The sequence below is a fragment of the Aricia agestis genome, chromosome 18 (assembly GCF_905147365.1).
Source record: "Aricia agestis chromosome 18, ilAriAges1.1, whole genome shotgun sequence".
NCBI lineage: Eukaryota > Metazoa > Arthropoda > Insecta > Lepidoptera > Lycaenidae > Aricia > Aricia agestis.
This window is the reverse complement of record NC_056423.1, coordinates 5,259,544-5,284,661: the sequence shown is the minus strand read 5'-3', so window position 1 is coordinate 5,284,661 and position 25,118 is coordinate 5,259,544. Positions and strand designations below refer to the sequence as shown.

Here is a 25,118-nt window from a genome sequence, read left to right as displayed (position 1 = left end):
TATGCTATAATGCTGTACTTTCTTTAGTTTTTTTTTATTTTTTATTTTATCTTTTCATGATGATCTTCAATTTTATATTAATCATGTTTACGACTTTGCAGTTTGCACTTTGAGCTGGTCAAAATTATCCTGAACTATAATAATAATTTTATGATTACCTAATTTAGCAACTGCAATCCAAATAAATTATTTCTTCCCAATTTATCTTAGTAAATTTTTATGATTTAAGGTCTCCAAGAGATTGCATTAAGTACCGCAGAATCTGTATACTTATGGTTTACATCGAATATCCATAGTCATTTCACTCGATTTGTAAACAATAAACCATAAGTATCGATAACGGACACCTAACTATCCGTTATCGAATCAATAGCCACGGCCCATGGGTTAGCAGACCACCGCAATTCCATCTGTCAAATCCCTATTTCCCACAGCCCCATCGACATTACCCCACCAAAACAACGCTTATTTACTAGACACAAAGTTCATTATCGCTTGCACAGTTTGACGACACCACTTTGTTTTGTTTGACCAAAACATACCTTACTTGATAGGCAACAAAGTTCATTATCGCTTGCACAGTTTATGTGCGGTTTCATAGTAATTTGCGCGAATCAACACAGATTCGCTAGCGCATTGCTAACCGCATTTTGTTTCATCCAAGTGATTTACACAATGCACCTACTTATCTTGAGACCGTCTTAATCTATTTTAGTAAGTGTGTGAGAATTTTCCTTAATTAAGAGTAATTAAGTTAACAATAGCAAATTAATAGTTACCTAGCAGTTATCCATACTTAATAAAAACGCGAATGTGCGTCTGTCTGTCTGTTATCTCTTCAATCTGGAGATAGTTTGAGTCCTGTGCAGACGCACAGGACTCAACCTGCATGCGTACGATGAGATATCTCACTCTCGACTCTCGAGTGTAGTTAAAAACTACTCTTCTCATAATGTCAAAATCTCGACAAAACTCGATAAAAATGTATTATTTTGACGACAGATCTGCACGAGAAAAAATGTAAGTATGTCATGACTCATGTTAGGGTCAATAGAGATATGAAGAGACAAACCATCAAACATCGAGAAAACATGTACTTAGACAAAATTTTCTCGTTGGCGCATGTTAGGCGCCCAGAAATAGGACATACGATAGGTACGGTTCCCGAGCGACAAAATAATTTTTTTATATAGTTTTTAATATTTCATCATGAGACAGATTTTCAACTAATTAATATACTACTATTTAATACTAGTTCTAACTGTTGATCGTTTTTTTGGCCTTTACAGCCGTTCAAAAATTGCCATAGCGGACGGTATTTCACGTCCACACGGCGGGGTATTGGTAAAGTTTTCAACTAGCAATAATCGCACCTCGGATTAACCTCATTGGTTACGATATTGCCTCTGCGCAAAGTTAACTTGAAACACTCCGAAGAACTGTAGTCATGATTCACTGTCGGACAAGCGATAGCGCGATTTAGCGTCCTGAGAGCGACATCTAGCGGGCGCAGGAGGAACTAAACTCGAACTTGAACCTCGTGTAATTTCAGAGTTCATATTATACCGAGTCGGCGAAAGTGTTATTCGATTCCAATATCCCGTAGGCAAGTTGTGAAACGATTTCTACACTGGAGGAGCGTGGCGAATCTCCGAAATAGATGCCAGCACTGTAATGACGTAACAACAAGTATACTAAACGAACCGTGACAGAATGGTGGCGATTCGATCATGCTGTCAACAATCAAAATATTATTACGAATATTATAATACTAGATGGGCCCGCATTCCGGAACTCCTTTGCGCTAAAATTTGTTTATCGCGAAGGAACCACACAGTTTTCCCGGATAAAAAGTATCCTATGCCTATGTACTGGAAAAGTTCCCGAGACTTAGTGTCTCCATACCAAATTCCAGCAAAAGTGGTCCAGCGGTTTTTGTCGTGAAGAGGAAACAGACAGTCAGACACACATTCGCATTTATGGATTAAGTATGGATTACAATTGAAGATAATATTACAAACCGTAAATGCCAATACAAATTATTAGCTTTGTACGAATGCAATACGCGATACGTTGTAGGTCAAAGCCAGCGAACAAAAATCGTAAAGTTACAACAGATTAATGTATTGCCAAATAAGTGAGCTAAGATAAAATTTACTGCAAGGAAGAAAATTGTTTAATTAATATTTAAGATAAAAAGAAAAATAAATAAAGAAAAAAAGTATAGTTTGAAGACGGAAAAAAATACTGAGATTTTAGATAACATGAAAGCATAATAAAATTACACTGTGACCATAGCTCATGATATGCAAAATATCTTTGTAGATGATTCAACTGATGTACAGTTGTATAAAATCGAGGATATATCAGTCGTAGTGATAGAGAGCACATAATATTATGTAGATAGTATTGCAGATGCATTACCCATAACTGTCTCTAATAGCATGACTGTATAGAAACGTGATACTTCTATTTCTTGACCTACTGAACTTAATGTAGAGAAAATTCTTGTGAAAAAATAAAATTTTAGTGTAAAAAAAGATGAAATAAAATATATTATTTAGGGTCCATTTGCTAAAAACAATTAGGTGCCTAGGGCCTGAGACAAGATTTTATATGTCTGTACGATTATTATTTATTTAGTACGAACTTTGGTAAAATTAAATTGGAATGCTCTCAGCATTTCAATTTAATAATCTAAAAATAACAACAATGTATTTAGAGTTATAAATGTTTCAAAGCATACAATTAATGAATTGCCTAAAATTCCTGATTTCAAATAAACTCACGCACTCAACTCCATACCACAATAGCAATAAAAAAGCGTCAATACCTGAAACAAAACAAGACCACACATGATTAATTATTCTTAGCAAGCAAAAGTTAATCTTATGTAAGTGAGTATTAAAACTAGAATTCCCTGCAATAATTAATAATTGCACACAGTTCAAGCACCTTAACCCTTTCAAATTCCATGGTTAATTTAGTTTTGTATACTCAATTCTACACATCATAAAAGCGTACTTGAGTGAAGTTTCGTCCAGTGTTATTTACCTCTGGTGGGACTTTTAAGCCGTGGTGTTAAGGACCATTTTCCTAGAAACACTGACGGAGAATTCTGAACGGACTGTAACCAGGTGCATTGGAATTCATTGCCCAAACAAACACGTATACTGGCAGCTTTGTGAGAGAATAATGTAACTTTTAAATTGAAAGCAAATAGAGAGTTCTACTGTTGGGAAAAAGTCATTGTTTTAAGGTTTTGTATGTTTAAAAAAATTCAAAAGTAAATTATAGCACCATGTTTATTTGACTGAACAGCCATGATAGTACATATTACAGGTATAAGAAATAGTAACACATTAATCTCAAATTGTGATTTAAATTATCAAAAGAGCCCCAAACAGATCTGGAGACCTGTTTTTGGCCACGCTTTTTGCATCAGTACGAAGTCTTCGATTCGAACAAAAAATTAATTTGCATTACCGTTTTCACAAGTCATCGAGTTAATTGATGATTTTCCACGTCCAATAAGTGCACTTGTGTCACAAGGGTCATTAACTGAAGCTATAAAAACATACGAGGCAGATGTTGCTTTAATTGAGGGAACAAAGCTTGCAAGCACATGTAGTGTGACTAGTGTTAGAACTACAGACGCAAGCAAGTTATAAAATTCACTGAATGTTTTACAACCGTGCTCGAGAGACATTTAGTGATGAATAAACTTCAATTTAATGAAGAGTTTGACAGATAATTGTAATTAATATTCATCTCTGGTGCTTCTTAGTTCTTGTTTGATCCAGTTAGTTTTATATTAAAATTACAAGGACCAACAATATGATATTTTTACGAAATTTTAAATTAACAACAAGCGCTTTCTGACTCATTACTCCAAAGGTCAGTCGTTTGACGAATGTTCAGCATGTTCAACATAGCTATATTGTTTGATAGACATCGCACAGAAAAGAACGACGATGTTAATAGTAGAATCACAGAGATTGTTCTCAAAGACGCAGGGTTCAAGCGACCTTCATTAGAAATTGAACTGTAGTTGATCTCAGGAAAAACTAACAGTTTTTATGTAGACACTTAAATGTACTTCCATATTAACTGGAAAATAAGACATCAGAGCCAATAAGAAACAGATTACTTCGCAAAAAACAAATGATCACGAGTCATGATCACCTCGTGATGAATGACGGATAAGATGACAGGTAAAATGAAGTAATGATGTTGAAAGAAATGCAAAAACCGACGCTTGTTATATAACAGATAATTATAATATGGTCCGTTCAAAGTTATTTTTACATCTAGGCTGCCCTTGGGCTGACGACATAAGGATCACTTTAGGAAACTCCAATGTAAAATAGCTGAAGGAACTGTGATTACTGCGGTCAGAAATATCAGTCAATTGGCGACTTTGCCTGTTGCGGTGAAGAAGCCAGTCTATTAAGACTTAAGAGTTATAGAAGATATTCCAAACAAAAAAGATATTGCGGAAGCATCAGAAATCGTAGCCGCAAATTTTTATATTGTTTGTGCTCTTCAAATTACATCTATTTTTAGTATTTACCTATACTTTCTTAAAATATAGATATTACATACTGCGTGTCAGATTTTGATATTCCCTAATAGTTATTTTTTCTGAACTCGAACTATAACATCCACATTTAAAAGTTCTAGTTTCATCTACCTAAATAGATATAGTGTATTAGCAAATTCTACATCTTTCTTTACGCATATAGATTTAAAAGTTATCTAGTTCCTATTCTCCAAAAACGTTTCTGTTGGCTTAAATTGGACTTGCAACGGGTTCTGCGAAATCGCACAGAGGTACACAATGCATTTCACAATCACTATCACGATCATTAGCATTTAATTAGCCAGGTTGTTCACCTCGGCTGACTAAATTACGTTTAATCACACCCACATGCTTCTCCAGTAGTAAATTGTGCCCTAGATTATGTGATTTCATCTAAAATTTAAGTCCATTACTAAGAAAAAGATCCAGGTTTTGTATACAGATTACAGACGTTTTACTTATGTTAGTGTTACGTCCTTGAATGTCAAACCACTTTTAACAATAATGTCTAATAGTTTAAAGTTTCACTTGTTTACAGATTATATACTAATTGTCTGTTGCAGTATCAACTGAAAAGCAGTTATTAGAAAATTGACAATATGCTTCCTAACCTTTTAGTCATTAAAATATTTTTTACAGTTTTACATTCTCCCAAAGCAATTTGGTTAACTTCTGTGATGCCTATTAAAAAATAATCTCTATTACCTTGGTTAATAAGCTTAGCTAGAATTCTATACAACCATTAACCATCTTATATCTCTCTGCTTTTGGTCCTAGCAAGCTTTCATTCTCTCCTATCATTCATAAACATAATGGAACTACAAATTCTAACGACTGTGTCGTCCCACGGCTAGTTAAATAGGAGAATACAGTTAAAGCGGAAGTGACTTTAATTTCATTATGACATTTTGGTAACTCTACTTTCATTAAATTAAGCTTGATTGTGAATTATGTGCATAAAAGGAGTGAATACGGGTAGGAGTGTAATAATGGTAGATACATGACGACATACGCTCTGTAAAAATAAGAATATTTCGATTAAATTATTTAGTTTAAGATGAAAATATAAGAAATAATATAATATCAATTTGACTACTAATTGTCAAGAACTTGATATATGTACTTATTTGTTAATATAGCATAGTATTAGCAATAAGTTTACGTAACCTCAAGACATGACTGACAGAACATGCCTCGGGTTTCCTTGATATTAAATTCGTTTAACGAATACCTTATTTGCAAATCTAGCATCTGATTTTCCTAATGTTGTATAATGCGACTTAAATAAAATCTTTGTTTACGTTTTCGAACCTTCTGATATTCGACCATCGAAAATTCTAAATTATGCATTTACCCCCGACGAAAAAAGAGCGGTGATAAGTTTGATATGCCTCTGTGTTTATGTGTGGTAACTGGTATCGTAGGATCCAAACGGGTGGACCGATTTTGATTTACTTTTTTTTGTTAGAAAGCTAACATGATCAACAGTGTTCTTAGCAATTGTTCATCGTCATCAGCCTGCTCAGTGCTGGAACAATTTAGTTCATCTATTTCGTGAGCAACTTCCAGTGATTTAATCTGTTCAATATCATGGCATTGTGGTTCCTGGCACTTATAAAAGTTTTGTTTTATATTTTTTTTATTTCTTAATAATTTATTATTATTCTATTAACGTTCATGTTTTTTTGTAATTCTAATAATATGCAACTTGAACGACAAACCACAGACCGCGAGATCCACTTTGTACACAATTTGTCCCACAACCGTTATGGTTTATGCCTTATATGGTAATCTATTTCGATTGCACTAACCTGCAAATGTCTTTATACCACAAGATAAATTACAGTAACATAAAAGTTAATAATTAAATTACCTTAAAAACTACACTAGTTGTAACAGCAATAACAAGGTCTTTTAATACATAAATGCTGTCATATCAATTGAAAGGAACCCACAAAAAACAAACACTGTTAACCTTTTAATGAAGGATGGAACGTTTTTAATAACATCTTAACATTTTATGAGCTCATCTATGAGTCAGTTTTCTATCAGTTCAGCGTGAGGACTTGAATTTCTTGTTTCAAATGCTATTGACCTAGATAAACCCTAGACGTAGTCTTTGTGATCGTAGTACCTATTAGTCTTTATATGACCATTACATGATTCAAAGGAAGCCATAAATCTAACACGACCTTGTCTTTTTAAGTTAAAATTAGTGTTAGAGATAAAATTGGCGTAAGAGTTAGTTAGATGTTTTGAAAAAGTTGATGGACGAGAATGAGATCTCAAATAGCAACATAGAAGCAAATTTCATTTTTAACAAATATTTAAACAACATCCTTTTTATAAAGGAATTATAGTAGAAAATTCTCTAAATGAATTATTACAGTAAAAACACTTTGAACATAAAAATGTCAGAAACTTAACAACCAATCTAGCACCAGTAGAGACTAACAAGAGAAATTGTCACGAAAACAACTACAGCATACTTACCACCATGAAGCTGTAAGAGTTATGTATCCGTTAAAAGTTATTTTCCCTTGTTAATTTAAGCCTTATGCTGGTGGTATAAAGGCTGTTTGAGGGTAAAATAGTACTGAACGAACAAAAACATATCCGCTATTTGTTAAGGCATTAGCATACGCCTTTACAATTTATACAGCTATTAAGTTATCAGTTGATAAGTGCCATTTCGGATAGATTGTGTGGAAATCGAAATAGTTGTTTTATGGAAACAAACACTTTACTGGATAGTGCGGAATGAAGGTCGAATCGTGAAAAGTGTACCGTGTTCTAGTGTCGTTGTTTCTTGATCTTTTCTTCACTACTCTCCATTATTCACTCTTTAGGATCTCTTTCTTCGATAAATATCATCAAGCTTTATTTTTGAAGTAGCAACATCATCTTTTACCTGCTCAGTTCTTGCATAGAGTAAGTTATTTCATTTATACAATAACTTTGCTAATTTATTGTCTATCTTTTTGGGTTACTGTAATACTTACTCAATAAACCTACATCTATATTTCCAAATTTACTCTACCTTTTATATCAGCTTTTAAGCTATCTATAGGTCAGTGTCGTTTGGTAACTCCAATATGTCACTGTTCACCATTTACAGTACTGTAATCTCATAAATATTATATTATAATCTAGTTTAGTAACAGTATGGCCAGGTTTGTCTCTCAGTATGGGATATTTTGTGTAAGAGTATGTACAGTGGGACAGTAGGAACTGGTAGGTGCACCTCGATTCTGCTATGCCAATCTGACATTAACGCTTTGATATAGCTCGGTTGAAATAGCAAAATAGTATTCTAATTTCTTATATACCTTAATCAAACGTGAAATTGCAGACTTTTGGAGTTTTTATCAAACATAACACGATTGATGATGGTTTGTAATTTTGTTATTTTATTTACTAAAAACTGCATTGAAACATTACCGGCTACGATAATCTATCCATATAAGCAAAAAAGAATTTAAAATTTCGTTGGTTTAGCTAAAACGTCAAGAACGGCTAAACCGATTTGGCTAATTTTAGTCTTGAAATATTCGTGGAGGTCTAGGGAAGGTTTATATTAGAAGGAAAGTGAGACGACGTCCGACGAGCCAGCTAGTATTAGATAAAATGGTGGAATCAGGCTACTGTCTACTGATACGAATTAGGGCCAAGAGCAATGGACTACTTGAGCAACTGTTAAGAAACTATTGTGAGCTTACTTTAAATAATAATGGGATTTCTGTTGCATTACTAAAGATTATCATAAGTTGAATGCAAGAGTGATAAGATTATTATCGCGAGGATGAAATTTTAAGTGGCATAATAACTCTGATGATTCAATTTCTACAAGATATAATATAAAGAATAGATGTAGATGTAAAAACGCATTTTTGTTATAAGATTGAATTTTCAAGGCTTTGGCATATTTCCGATATAATTAATCTTGGAATAAAAATTGAAACAAGCGAAAACGAAGAGAAAAGTATCGAACCAATGGTTTTTAATAGAAATGTGTAGAAATGACTCATAATGTTTTAATTTAAGGTTAAACGTTTAATAATAACAATTAAAAACGAAAGTTTCATCATTAACACCGGAACTAAACGCAAAACGGTCTTAATTTCACCCAGATGTGTGTCAATATTCGACGTTTGTGAAATGTACACTTTAGATGCCGTTATTTTAATACTTCAAGCCCCATAAGAGCACCGGTGATCGCGACAACAATAGAATACAATAGCATTTCCGAGAATCCCCGATCGAAGGTTTAAATACCTATAGTTGAAAAAATAATGCAAAGCTCTTGACTCGAAGGTCGTGTGTTCAATTCCCGCGTTGGAAACGTGTTATTCTCCAAGTTTGGTTAGGCAATGTAGGCTGAACATCTGATTGTCTGTCATGTAAGATGTTAGATGATCCATCGGATGGGCATGTAAAAAGTCGGTCTTCCGTCCCACTGGATTATGATAGTAAAGGAATAGAGAGTTCGCTTGGGCACTATATATTTAATACTGCGTAACTGGCCTGGTTTTCAATGAATCCGGCCACCGTCAACGAAACTGGGGGTATTATTATCAATCACAAAACATTTTACCAATGATTTGACATCTCTTGTTAGATTGTATCTAATAGATCTGCTTAATTAATCATTTACTTCATCAACAGTAGCATAATATTTTATGTCCACAGATTACATAGCTATTAACGATTCAATTAATTAGCAGTAAAGATTAGGAGTTTCAAAACTTTTAACTATCGCTTTATCTAACTTAAATACAAATTTTTAAAAATATTATTCGACTGGATTTAACGGTAGCGAAACGGCGAAGCCATACATTTCACTGATATGTAGAATTTGTTGAAGTTAGGGTCGGTAGAGTTAGGGCGTGTAGATCCAGAATCTTGGCTCTAGATCTCATATCTTTTTCACATAGCAAACCTTATATATTATGGTCGTCTTGGCAACATTTTACATGAAATGTTTTTGGTGGTATTACCTATTTTCGTGGTACGGCACATTGTAAAATATTATTCTGTTTCGATAAACGATATATAAAAATAAAAAATATAATTATATATAATATCGACTTGTCTCGTCAATCAAAATCAAAATATTTTTTATTCAGAGTAATTTTTTTACAAAAACATTTCTGAACGTCGATACTAAAGTGCAATGTTTTGGCTGGTGCCGCTTGGAGCACAAGTGGGTCCTAGACGATCAATTTTATTGTGCAATATTATTGATCGTCTAGACTCTAGGGTCCCCGCTCATAGCCAAAACTATGTATTTTATTGCGAACATTTTCGCTAGACAAAATTTCAGCCGCAGGCAATCTCTTTAACCATCAGAGAGAAAGTGTCGAATTATGAGTGAAACAAAATGCAGTGGCGGATTTAGGTTTTGGGTTAATCACTTCAAATTGGTCAAATGGGCATTTAGCGTTTAGCATTCGCCATAACGACGTATTGTATTGTAATGTGCCGATTAGCATTGTCACAACTTTCTAAATGTCCTGTTTTACATTTATATGGTATTTCAGGTGGCTGAAATGTGAGATCAAATGTCAAATGGTTTTATGCAAAACAATCATCTACTATTGCTAAATGTTCGTGCTTTAAGGGTCTATAATCCTGGCTTAGAATTATTGTAGTAGATATTGTAACATATAATTTCGTCATCATCACGTATAGACATAAAGAGAGACTTGCATTGGGTATGGGTAAGTACAATAGAAAAATAGTTAATCCTAATGCCTTATTTGATACTTAAAAGGCACATAATTTTGCGTACTTCATTCTTTCTTTTCCGAAGTCTGGGACATCGCTAGCATCTAGTGTTCTTTGGAGTACCTATTTTTGTTCATGGGCCTATTTAACTTCTCAATACTAAAGTGTATACTCGAAACGCTTATATTATAATGTTTATTTTTATTAATTTCCACTATATAAAGACTGATTCATGTTGCTGACTAAAGGCGATGACTGTTATTTATCTAACTCTTCCTAGAACGTTTCATATTTCAGTATTTCCCGGTAGCCTCACGACTCGCTGATTGGTCAATAATTCTGTAAGGCTCACGCTCATTGGTCAATACTATTGTATGTTAAAATTTTAATAAGCCATGTAACGATAGCGTTAGATAATACCGAGGAAATCAAATAACTAACATCGTTGATACAACCTGCATATTTTCGATTGTTGGATAATTCCTCTTGTGTAACAATAAACATTATTGCCTGTGTCCAGTTACGTGTGCACAACGTCGAATAGAATTATTATAAGATGAAATTGGGTGTGGATTTGTCATAAACATCAACTCTATCATAATATTATTATAAAGATAGCCGTCTTTTTGTTTTTGTCTGGCATATTCAAATACAGTTCAACAAGGCTTTATTTGAATGTGGGTGACATTGACGGGAGCGCTGCTGTAAGGAGAACTGTCAAACACATGTCAAAAATGACGTTTTTCTATGATAGAAGCGTTTAGTTCCTTTTCTCGCCACGTTCATATTATAATGCCTTGTCGAACTGTAAACACAACAAACGCTGCATAAAATGTCTAAGTTATTAGCTTTATGAGGGATGAACGATGATATTATTTCATCAAAATCCGTTTACTAGCTTAAGCAAGAAAAGATGGCAGAAACCAGAAACACCTTGTTTAATTTCATTATTATTCATTTTCTTTACTTGCTTCTTAGAAGCAATTTTAAAAACAATTATAAGCAAAGCTTCTATAGCTTTATACCAGTCTTTCCCAAAGTGGGCGATAACGCCCGATTGTGGGCGCTGAAGGTCTAAAGGGGGGCGGTGTGGGACCCAAAAAAATGAAGGTGTTATGTAGAGGCTTGGGGGGGGGGGGGGGGTGATTTATTTCATCTGGGTGCATTTTAAATTGAAGCAAGCGCCCCCACGCGCCTAAACATAATTTGTTCTCAAAGTGGGCAGTAGACAAAATAAGTTTTGGAACCCCTGCTCTATACGCTGCCACCCACACTTTCAAATTATGCTCTCGTACGCGATCGCACCGAAGACAGATTTGAGATTTCCAACATCCGCCCCTATGATAAGTAACGTATCTTGTAACAATGTAAATAAAAACCCGATGACACATTTACACTGGATGTAAACAAAGCAAGGAACCCTTATTTTAAAGTTGTTTTTTTTTCTGGCAACCCCGCGTAATCGATAACTTTGATCGGGTTGTTTTTAACTGGTTATTGGTTGTAACTTTATCTCAGTGCATGGTAGTTACTCAAATATTTAATCCTCATTTAATCCTATCGGTGTTCTTTTCTACTGAATCCTTTCCGTAGAGATTTAGATTGTTGAATGAAAATTTCATTTACTCATATAAGTTGATTCATCTAGACATGGCCGACCTACGTAAATTGGTCGCATTTTGTCAAACCCAGCTAATAGAATATCACATTGAATTGACATAATCCGACCAAATGACGTTGGTCTGTATATGAATAAATTTCTGCGATGGTACATAGGAAAATATGGTACTGTCATTAATTTCTTCTTTATGCCCTTTTAACGCTTTGTAGAAGTTGAGGCAATTAAAGTCACTTCAATTAAAATAATAGGCTTCTGCTCTGACTTTGTTAAATAATTTGCACCCAAAATCTCCTAGAAGCTGCTTCCACTTTTCAGGGGCGGACCTTGAATTTGTGGGGCCCTGGGCTAATACTTCTTAGGGGCCCTACCTAATTACTCAACTAATTGCCATTTTGATAATCAAATCAAAAAATAAGAAAATGCCTCATTCCTCGTTCCGTTTGATACATGCGCACACGGGTTGATTGATCGCAGTGTTGCCAACCTTATCATCGGATTTTTTTGAATTCTAGATCATTTTTATTATTGACAATATCGTCTATTGGTGTCAGTTCGGTTGGGGGCCCTCTGTATCAGCCAGCCCCTGGGCTGCAGCCCAAAAAGCCTTTAAGTAGATCCGCCCCTGCCAATTTCAAAAAAGTAAGCCTGTTGCCATTGGATATTTCATAATGGGAGTTGGAAAGAAGTTCACAAAGCATTACGCAATCAATTATTTCACAATTACCACTTAATTAATTATGATATTGACACTGATAGTAGACATAGATGTTATCCGTGCGAAGACACCGCTATCTTAAAAGCATCGGAGTTCAAGAGTGTAGTGAGTAGTGAGTAGTGACATAATGGTGAAATCGTGAACTACTGGATATTATACAATAGCTTTTGTTGTATTTTTATTAAGATGGTACGCTTCTGTACTTAGTTGTTAATTTTGTTTTTTTTTTTTATTTGGCAAGATGCAAAAACTGAAGTGGGTATTATCATGACAAAAATAGTAAAGAATATAAAAACGGAGAAGTAAAGCATTTAGCATGCTTAGTTATTTTGGTTGTGAAAAATCGTGATTTGAATAATTTTCTTTCATAAACGTAAATAATATTCAGATTTATGATCTGTCTCAAGGTTCAGAATCGTATGAGATTTCTTTCTTTGATGACTAATACTAAAATATTATAAAAAAAACTTTCGCATGCATATGAAATTAGATGTATACAATATAAAGAGTATAAATTAATTAATAAAATGTATTTCATACGGAAACTTTTAAGCAGTTTTGTCTAAAATTATCAAAAGCTCTATCTCAAAATCTTAAAACATCAGAAATACATATACTACATAATATATTATTTATAATTATTTTTACGACCAAGAACTAAAAGGATAGTCATTTACATATTAAAATTTGCATCAATTTGTTGGAAAACTAATTTAAATGATGGCAGATATCATCAGTATCTTTGGAATGCCAAAAATAGCCAAAATTTGGGGTATAATGCCAAGTTTTATTATTCTACTAGCCAGTGGCGGTCTTACCATTCGCGTTCGCCACTCTCTAAGTCCGCCACTGCTATTAAGTATTAACCCCCGTCGTAAAAACAGGGATCTCATAACTTTTGATTGTCTGTCTGTCTGTATGTCTATCAGTAGCATCGTAACATCTAAACGTCTTTTTGATCTAGTATTTTTTGAAGCTAAAGTTATCAAGAGTGATATTACTTATTAGCCATAAGAATGAAATTGAAAACAAAATGGTGGGTAATTGAATCTAGATGTCATCACATTAGATGTTAAACCGCTCGTTGAGCTAACATCTGTCGCGCAGCTTCCGAACATATGGACGGACAAACAATTATTTGTATGGGGGCGAAGTGAGGGGTTCCCGGCTAAATAGACTGAACTTAATGTGAGGTTAAACTTAATTTAGTTTGAGATTGCAGTACCGTAATAAAAATAAGTTTAAATTAATTTAAATCTAACAGTAAACAAGGATTTTAAAGTCGACGAAATTAACTTGCCATTGTATTATTCTGTGTAACATTTTTAATTGGCAGCATTGGAGCCAACCGTACGAAGTACGAAACTGTATTTAAACTAAGATAATTATAATCAATAATTAAAACCTAGTACACATGATTAAAATGATTAAGTATGTGTTTAAGTTTTGCTCTACTATGCTCTAAGATTTAAATAGATCTAACAATCGCATAATAAAGAACATCTAAGGTTATTTATATATACAACTAATATTATCTTATATATAAAAATGGATTTCCAAATGTGTTAGTCGCGCTAAAACTCGAAAACGGCTGAACGGGTTGGGCTGATTTTAGTCTTAAAATATTCGTAGAAGTCCAGGGAAGGTTTTATTTTATAGGTACAGGGAAGGTCACACGAAGTTCACCGGGACAACTAGTTATAGATATATTTATTTATTTTTTATGCAAAACGTGCAAAAATAACCACAACAAATGAAAACTGTTAAAATGATTAACAAGCCATATGCCATTAAGTAAGCATAATTTTTAAATTATAATTGCTGCTATCGAAAAGCACTTGAAAGCACATCTGGCGCTCATTGGCTAAAAATGTTTGTAATCATGGATGTTTGTAATTATTATGGATCTTTGTAAGAACTAGTACAAAACCTATAGTTAGTAAGGGCTGTTGTCCATCAATCATCACCCTAGCTGCTGTATTCCAAATTCGAAATGAGAGGGCTCGAACTCTGGGTCACGCAATTTTTTTTTTAAACTTTTTTTTATTGTTGGGAGCTGAATACTATTATTTCATTCGTAATAACCGGGTATAAGTCAATTATTATATGAAAAACTCACGTTTTAAAGTTTATCTCGTACAACTTCTTCGTTTCTCATTAAAAATCAACAATAAGTCTTACCTGAAATAAAAAATACTTTCATTAGTACGCACAATAGTATAAAAATAGAGCAAATATAAATATAAAAATAAATAAAAGTCAACAAAAGGACAACTCTTCCAGAAACTAAGGTACAGTAAGTCAAAAACTGCTGTGTTGTCACTTGTCACACACATCGGAAGTATAATTTATTAGCTGGCCACACTAGTAGGTCGTTGACGTTACCTTGAAAATATTGCTAGAGGTAAAAACAATCGATTACATCATGATGGAGAATGCGAGTTTCGAATCGTGATTCGGTAGGTCTTAATTCTTAAATCGATTTTATCCTACTCGTAGGGCTGTCAAATGTTAAAGTGGAAAATCTACTTTTTGTGAAAAGTTTTTTTTTAATGAAAAATCTACTTTTGTGCCTGCTTATTCAAAGTAAAAGTACTTCGACGTTTACAATAATGCTGTGTCAAATTACTTGTACGTAATGTAAGCCTTTCAATTAAAAGAAAGTTTTACATAAGAACTCTACATGTTTTAAATTAAATTATCATCAATGCAATTTCTGCGTCATTGAGATGAATGTTTTTTTTTATGAAATAAGGGGGCAAACGAGCTAACGGGTCACCTGATGGAAAGCAACTTCCGTCGCCCATGGACACTTGCAGCATCAGAAGAGCTGCAGGTGCGTTGCCGGCCTTTTAAGGGGTAATAGGGGAGGGTAGGGAAGGGAATAGGGGAGGGTACAGAAGGGAATAGGGGAGGGTACGGAAGGAAATAGTGGAGGGTAGGGAAGGGAAAAGGGTAGGAGATTGGGCCTCCGGTAAACTCACTCACTCGGCGAAACACAGCGGAAGCGCTGTTTCACGCCGGTTTTCTGTGAGGACGTGGTATTTCTCCGGTCGAGCCGGCCTATTCGTGCCGAAGCATGGCTCTCCCACGTCAAAATTTCAATGTTACAAGACTTTACTAAAATAGCAGCTAGGAAAAAAGAACCCTATAGAGTCACCATTAATATATTTTATGGATATTTTATTCTTTAGTTTATTTCGTCATAGAGTAGGTACATATAAAACCTCATAAGTCATAACTGAATCTTTTTACAAAGTTTTAGTATTATTTTTATCTTTGCCTATACTGTCCCACAGCTGGGCAAAGGCCTCCCCCCAGGATCTTCCATTGTTCTCGCGTTTGCGCCACCGATTTTAATAACTAAAAAGACGAACATAATATAACCTCCTCCTTTTTGGAAGTTGGTTAAAAAATTACATTTACAAATATTCAAATTACAATAAAGTAAATAAGTCCTCCTTTTTACAAAAGAATTAAGTATATGATCTAAATAGCTTTTTCGAGAAAAAAAAAACCCGGAGCTTCCTGCTAGAATAAATCCTACAAAAAATCAACAAGGTCTCATTCTATTGTGTTCTTAGAACAATTTATTACACTTGATTGATGTTAGTCTAATTGTGAGTACTCCACGAAATAGCCTATGGCTATCAGATTAAATGTAGACTAAAAAAGGGAAATAAAAAATAGGCAGTTTGCTTGATGCTTGGCACTAACGATTACTATTATTATTATCAGTACATAAAAGGTACTTTCTATGTAACGTTATTTATTTTGCTGGTATAAATAACGTTACGCAATTTACGCAATGTAAGTAGTTTTAAGATTTAATTTTTACAACTTTAACTTTAAATAAGAAGTTAGAAGACATACGCGGTTAAAAAAAATGACATAAAAATCATTAGATTTCTGCTCAAAATAAACTTTATTATTTCTTCCAAACCTCATGTAAAATTGGCTGAGGTCATTTTAATTAAGAGTCCGGGTGCCATCGCAGTTTTCATACAAACGTAATACCAAGATAATTTCCTATACGAGAATATTTACCATATCTGAATTATTATTTAGCTTAAGACAGTAATTACCTAGGTTCCTGTACAAAGATTCACTGCAAAATATTTACATACGAAAAATATGAACGATTTTGCGATGGCACCCGGACTCTTAAGAGCCTCACGCCAATTAATAGTGTCACAAGCTATTGGGTGCTGTTTTCATGAAATTACGTAAAACAGCTTGACGTATTTATGTAATATACAGCTAATAGAGCGTGAAACTCAATTACTTGCATCTCAACCATTGCTGACTGGTCAAATCGAGCATAATTAGTGCTTACATCACCATAAATATAAGTGCAAAGTGAGATGGCTTTCCTTGTCCATGATATTGCTGGCCCCGGGCAACAAAGCGGTAAACGCCGGTTACGCCCTTTTTAATGTTATTTGATTTTTGGCTTCTCTAAGTATTAGTCTATCACCCCTATTTACTTCATGTTTTTAAAATAATATTTTGAGTATAATAAATGACAAAAGCTTTATTGAATTGAAAATTCTCTTACGACTAAAACTGTATTCTTGCATTACTCTATGAAACATAACTAAAAAAGCCGGTGAAGATACGATACAACTAAGCTTTCGCTGTAAGATTCCCCAGAAGAACGGAGTAATCGGCTGGTACGCTCGAAATCTAAAGCGAAAAATACGTCGTATTATGTTCTTACAGCCATAAATCTCAAGCGGTTTGGTGTTTTTATAAAGTCAATAAACAATGTTACAACTGAAACAATATCGCTTATTATTTGTATTATACTTTTTTCAATTATTTTAATAATTTTGTATACCATTACAATTATTTTGATATGGTTAAATAGGTAAAAAAATTAACTTTCATATGAGACATCACACATTTGTTTTGGACCACTGTACGCTGCACTATAAACAAAATAGCTTATTTTGTCTCTCCTGATCAAAACGATTTTTGATATTACGCCTTTATTACCCGGGGCCAGCGAATTATGTCCAGTAAAATTGTTTTTAAATACTACATTTTTGAGGTTTTTTCTTCTCCAGCCAGTCTAGGCTTTAGGAAAATCTTGCCCGCAGCTTCGTTGGAGTTGCGACTTGCGTTTAAATTTTTTTGGCACCAAAAATATTCTTTACTACTAGAATTCAAAATGTCTCCATATCCTTTAAAACGGACAAACAGACAAACTTGCAATAACTAATAACATTTATAGAATCATCTAGGAAATTAACAACAACTCTATTTCAACTTTTTAAGCGATTCTAATAAAGCTAATATACCATAAAACACTTGTCCTACGGTCCGTAAGCACTGGGCAGATAGGTGGGCACGGTACATTTTCCTAGACATATATGGCACAGCACAAAAAGCGGTCAGCCGAAGACATCTTGTCCACAACTTAATAACTTTCACGGCCTATGCATTTCTAATTCGATGAAATTTTTTACGGCAGAAAAACACCAAGGTCTCATAAACAAACATTAAAAAAATCAAAAACTTATGGCCTAAGACAAAGATTTTAAAACTCGTGAGAGTCTGAGTAATTGCGACCCAAGATAGGGAAATGTAGTTTATTTCCTACCACAAGAATTCGTCCCATTGGGACGAATCTCCAGATTTTATTTCTTCATACATTTTTTTCAACCGAAAATTATTATTCACTCGAGTATATTAGGTGTTAGGTTCCTGGCCTTTTCAGAAAAGTTAAAAAATGTAAAGTTATAAAACATGGTAACGATACACAAATCGTTAAACCACTAAGCCGTAGTTATCATAGTTATCACGACATCACAATAGCAAATCATAGTTAAATTAACGAGTCACGTTCCAGTAACTTAACTGTTCTATCTCATTGTTGTTTTCACACAACTTCCATCAAAATGGTCATTTGTAACTCGCGTTAATGCAGCTCTGGATGTCTACATCCGTTCTAACGGATGGGCGAATTGTAATGCAAAATTCACAATGAAATTCAGTTCTAGCGGAAATATAGGTACTCTATGAAACAGTAGCTAGGTTTTAGGACGTGACTGATGAGCGAATTAGATATGGTTCAAACCATGAGGCGAGTGACAAAACTCTTTAAACTACTGTACTCAGTTGCAATTTGTTCTAATCTAAATCTATGCAAAGCTCGGTATTAATTAGTTGCTACCAATATGGCAAAAAATTGTGTTAGCACATTAATTGGGACGAGTTTAATATTTTCGTTTATACTAATAGTTCAAAATGAGTTGAAAGGGTACAATCGCATGGTTTCGACCATAGATGATAGATTTGATTACTCATAGAAACCAAACCTCTATTTGACTCTGTTTATTTAAGTAGTCGAGTTCTAAAACAGCCTAATTAGAAAGTCATCCAAATCGGATGATTATTACGTTGAATAGATCATAATTAGCTAACGGCAGTATCTGTTTATTGTACGATCGGCGGTATTCGCACTTTACAACTATTGAATTTTATTGCTATAGGAATAAAGTCGAAGTGTGATACCGGGCCGGTCGGAGATCGTACATCATTAATTTCGTTATAGATTTGAATATTTTTGATTGACACATTCACTCTCACTAATAAAACTGACCTAATGATGATAAACTACGACGTATTAATGAATAGAAAATTATGGAAAGGAGTCATTAGCGAGTCTATAAATTATAGTACAGATTAAATAACTAATGTCTATAGCTTATTATACATCAATGTTTTGAGCTACTCTTACGCAATTTTTAACTTCATCGGAACAAAATACTTAATTTAGGCGTAATACTCTAGAGCAACCCAACCTGGTCCCCAACCTTTTTTTTTCATGCGGGCCACAAACATGTTTTGGTCTTGGTGTCATGGGCGTCAACAAAAATTTTTTAGACTTAAAAATTTACATTCTTCAAAACATACGATTTAAAAGTGGAAAAAAATTAACGACTATCACGTAGATTTTACGTTATCTTGCCGGTGGGCGTGAATATTAAAATTGTTTAACAACACGCGGGCCACAAATAAGCGGTCCGCGGGCCGCAGGTTGGGGATAGCGGCTCTAGAATAAATATACAAACACACATTGAAAAATAAAGATTCTACTGTCTATTGTAGATTTCGTGTTTCTAAAGTATATATTTCATTATTCATATATGTATAAGTTTTACGACAACGTCCTGTCTCCAGTAGCTCGTCTAGATTCACAAAATTAAAAACACCTACACTTTTTTTATAGACTTCCTTTAATTTATTACCATAAAATATAAACTATTGAAACCTAAAACGAATCTTATTGCACTAGATTTAAGATGCACTTTAGAATGCGTTTACCTATCCGGGACAGGTGTGAGCGCACCTTGAAGGTAAAAAATATGCAGCTGGTGCTCAAATCTGTTACTAAGGAAAGGATATCGAGACCGGTCAAATCTGGTCCAGTCCGGAAGCTGCACCTGACTTGTTACCTCATTACAAACTAAAATTAGCACTTTAGCGTTAAATCAGCACTTTTATACGCTACTAGACACATCACGCATGCAACTCCGTTGTGCAGCATTTCGGTTATCCTATTTCCTTGAGAAAAAGTATCCTATGTCCTTTCCCGGGACTAAATTTCATCAAAATCGGTTCGGCGGTTTGTGCATTAAAAGATAACAGACAAGCAGACAGATAAACACATTTATAATATAGGTATGGATTGAAAATAAGTGGACGAAAAAAAACAATATTAGATAAATTCAATTGAAGCGACTCGTCCCACTGATTCGTACCTGCGGGCGAAACACCAATACAACGCAAGTTCTTGTAATCCCGACACCACATTCAAATGAATAATTTCCAAGTCATTTATCATAGACAAATCACCTTTACCAACAAAACCCATGATAAATAGCATTGTAAAATCAAGAACACTATGAAACGAATACTATAATTAAGAAGCAATATTTAAGCGCTCTCGTGGCCTCCAACAACAAAGAGATATTTAACACGCGAGATACATGATTGGATAATTATACCGTATAAAGTTATTATGCCATTTCCGTAACATTACACTAAGTACACTCATAGTTATTAAGGTTTTTTAGTACTTAATGCTGTAAGAGGAACCTATAATATAATATAATATTGATATATAAAAGTGTTTTTTGGCACCGACGCCCTCTTGTTACTTCTGATACTGCACCTTACTTCTGTAATAATTTTAGACAAATAAAAAATATTGCAAAATATGATTTCTTCATTTAGAGGTGGCAAGTATAAAGGAATAAACAAAAACTACGTTTCATAATTCTTGAACTAAATTGTATATGTACTTACTTTCAGTTTTTTTAAACAAATTTTTGTGTACAAAAAAGAACCCTGGCAAATCAGAAATATTTAAAGCACCAATTCACGCCAAATTACTTATGCGGAACGGCGAAATTTTTAATGTCATTCAATTAAATAAAATTATGTATTCAAAACTCTTAAAATGAATTTAAGATTTGATATAAATTTACTTATAGGATGTAGAACTAATTAAATATACATAATAATCGTCTGACAAAATTAAAACCAAATATTCTACATTTAACAATGGTACTAATGCAGTTTTATTTTCAGAAGACCGAGTCATCTTGTAAATACAATTTATATTTCACATGCAAAAACACAATAATAGCTTTAAAAGTCGTACGACGGTTATTATGTTGTGTTTATTTTATTAAATGACCATAAATTAAAGTCAGAAAATACGATTAACACAAGATAAATCAGATTTTTTCATCTAAACTTGGGTAACAAATAACAATTAAAGACTCATACCTATCAAAATATTCAGATCAAAGATTTTTTTTTACATTTTTTTAATATTTTGATTATATTTTTTCATACTTCAATTGATATTTTATGGCATTAATTCATATTTAAATTGTATCAAAAATAAACGTAAATCATCTAAATTTGGAATATGCTGAAAGAAGAAATCTATGAAAGGTAGGTTGGTAAAAGCAAGCCAATACGCATATAGCTAGGTCGTAGGTATTCCTTAGTTAGCTTAATCTAGAATTATCTACGCAACAAGCAATAACGTCCTAAAGGTAATAAATAATATTTAATTTCATATCAGTGCTGCGAAACGGAATGTAATCGTTGTCGCAGCACTTTCTCGCAGTAAATTATTTCAGTATGAACCCGACATGTCCGGGACAACCTCGCCGTGTAATGGAACCGACCCGCCCATAGATCGAAGAAATTCAGAACTGATACAGGCAATACCAGGAAACAATCGCTCCCAGGAAATCTTAGATTGGCCCTGCCTTAGATTGTGTAAAGAGGCAATGTTCTGACATAGAACGAAACTGCGATTTAAACGAAATAGTGGTAGACAGCTTAATTTTAGAATGTATCCTCAAAAATTAAAAAAAATACTGTTCAAATACTGAATATTTAAATTAAAATGATACACGGCAAGTGAAATATACATAATTATAATTATTTGGCACATGATCCATTATTATTGGCCTGTCTACTTCATTTTGTGGTCTATGCCTCTGGTCAACGACAACAGAACATTGTTTATTGCTTGTAGTGTTGTAATGTTACGAAACGAAAAATTAATTTAAATGCTTCTTTGAAAGGGCTTTTTAATTTTAATTTAGGGGCACAGTGGACTTTGTGTTATAATTGACTTTCTTATCTCGCAACAAATAATTTGAAAAGACGAATTACGTCGCACGTAGCAAGACATCTATACTATTCATTAAAGTACAAATGGATATCATTCCTAACAATCCAACTCCATTCAAATCGTGGTCTATTCAAAAAAGAGCCAGTTACAACATAATTAATTTTGTAATCTTCAATCTTTTACGTATCCTAAACGTTTCAAATTTAACACCGACACCGGCAATCAATCAACGAATAAACGGCAAAATTATCAATTAAATTGTAAGTCAGTCAGTCAGATTGTCAAACTGTCAGAAATAGTGAAAGTGACGCGAGCAATTTTTCACTTACGCATAACGAGGCATTTGAATGAAAGGTCAGGGGTTAAGCGTAACCAGTTGTTTCTGATAACATCAGTGAGAATTACAGATATATGATAGATGTAGAGTTGCCGGCATTTCGTCCCAAAACAGTTCAATGCGTTAAAAATATAAAAAAATATATATCAACCAAAAGGCTTAATCCATTTTTATTTGCAATTTTAATTAAAAAAAATATGGGACGAGTTGTCATGCGACGAAACGGCTAAAAAGTCTATCGTAACTCTAGGATGCGGATTTGAAAGCACTATTATAATTGCTATAATAGTTTGCATATATTTGGTTATAAGTACACATAATAGAAATAATTACAGTGTGATTATATTATTAGAATACAACACCCGAGTATAAAATTATAGGCTACGAGTTACGCAATACTCAGCGTAAGAAACCACCCTATAGAAAGGTAGAGTAATTGAGTAGCTTAATAGGCATGATGACTATTTTTTTTTCTTATCGGTAATTGAAAGACCCTTCAAAAATAGAAACATCGTTGAAAGAATGACTCTGATAGCTTAAAAATTCAGCAAGATAATATGACAATTAAAATATCTCATAAAAAAGACCTGCCCGAAACGCTCCATACAAAGTGCTACGAAAGTATGACGTCAGACTTTCGTAGTTTGTACGCATCGGGAGACCACTTTGTTCGACAGGTATATTAAATATTGCGTTTATGAAAGTGGTTTCATAACAAAAGTTGCTTTTAATTGCATAAGTTATCGAATTGTATACAAATATTAAGAAATTTAATTAAAAAAAAATTTGACTTGAATATCCAACTTTGAAGGCACATAACAAAAAAAAAATACAAATGCTATCAAGCTGAAATTTGGGAACACTTATTTTCTACCGTGATTTCTTTATTTTATTTAAAAAAATCGCAAATCTTTGACCTTGTCATCATCCCTATTGTCGAATTTCACAATAAACAAAATTAATTCTAAGAAAGTATTTTTATGCTATAAGATGCCCCCTTCGTTTCGCCGGAAGCACTTTATCGCGAAGAAACCGTACATTTTACCAGAATAATTATCCCATTATGTGTCCTAATCCGGAACTCAATGTATTTTTATGCCATCAACAAAATCGGTTCAGCAATCGAGTTAAGCAAGGTCGAATCAGAATAGACCTTGCCGATCTCGATCAGAACTTCTCGAGCACCAGAGTTTTAGTGGGTAGGGCAGCATCCACCAGCTCTTTGGTCGCAATAAGTCCTACAGTGTCCACAGGCTACGGTAATTGCTTTCCATCAGGTGACCCGTTTGCTCGTTTATAAAAAAACCTACATGGTAAGAGTTCCTGTTAGGAAGGAGGAAAGTTATTTCTCTTCTTAGTAGGTTGTGGTAATAAAATACATTATTATAGACAGTATTTATCGATACTCGATACCGACTACGTAAATATTTAATATGACGATTTTAGTTCCGCAAGTAACCGTTAGAGGCGCTGTACAATTTGCCATACTAAAAATTTACGTAGTCGGTATCGAGTATCGATAAATACTATAACTTTAAACTCATGGTGGAGCTACTGTAGTCAGTTCTACAATTCCAACTCTATACGATTTTCGAGTGATATGAATGTATCCATATCAAGCATCAAGACCGCGGGCGGGCTATACATCACTATTATCAATTTGTGCGCACTCTCCAATGATTCTACAGCAATAACACACTGTATTACTATAGGCATAAGAGTCATAAAGTTGACCAATGTGATAATATCGATAGCGAATCGTAAATCATATTTTGACCATAAATTGTTATAACATACAGTTAAAAGCGTTAACATGGACACATGCGAACATTCAAAGAAATGTATACGAAAAAGAAACCAGTATGCACATATTATAATTTGTACTACATTTTTGTAAGATAATAATAATATCTATGGACGCTTCACACCACGTCAGTCTGGCCCCGTGCTAAGTACCTAAAGGACTTGTGTTACAGGTACCAGACAACGGAAATATATTTAATACTTTTATACTATACATATATTTAAGATTTTTATTATATCATACACATATTTAATACACATCCAGACCCAGGAACATTGAAAACTTTTTGTTCCGTCGGCGGGATTCGAACCCGCGACCCCCGGCTTGAGCTACCAACGCGCTCACCACTGAGCCACAGAGGTCGTCAAAATTAATCAGATCTTAAAATAATAACCATTACTAGAAACACAATATGCTATACTATGTGTTAGTGTAAATCCTTGAAACCATCAAATGTGCCCGTCAAAATGAACAACTTTTTCTATAAAAAAAATGCTGGGAACTCAAAAAAACTTTTTACACTAACATCTTGTATAAAATGAAATATATTTGTAATAAATAATCATTATTGATAGAATTAAAATAAGTTAATTGTAATTTTACAATTAATTTATTTTAAGTTTTAACCAATCATTAGTTAGAATTGCAAAATTACGTTCACTTTA

General features: G+C 33.8%; 1 protein-coding gene and 1 non-coding gene across 4 annotated transcripts in view; both read right to left on the bottom strand.

Moving 5' to 3' along the window:
* LOC121735849 overlaps window positions 1-25,118 on the bottom strand; it is a 274,574-nt gene that overhangs the window by 63,990 nt on the left and 185,466 nt on the right. The window lies entirely within an intron of this gene.
* On the bottom strand, window positions 1,280-1,418 carry LOC121736296. Its single transcript, XR_006036992.1, has one exon. It is a non-coding gene; the product is annotated as a U4 spliceosomal RNA (small nuclear RNA).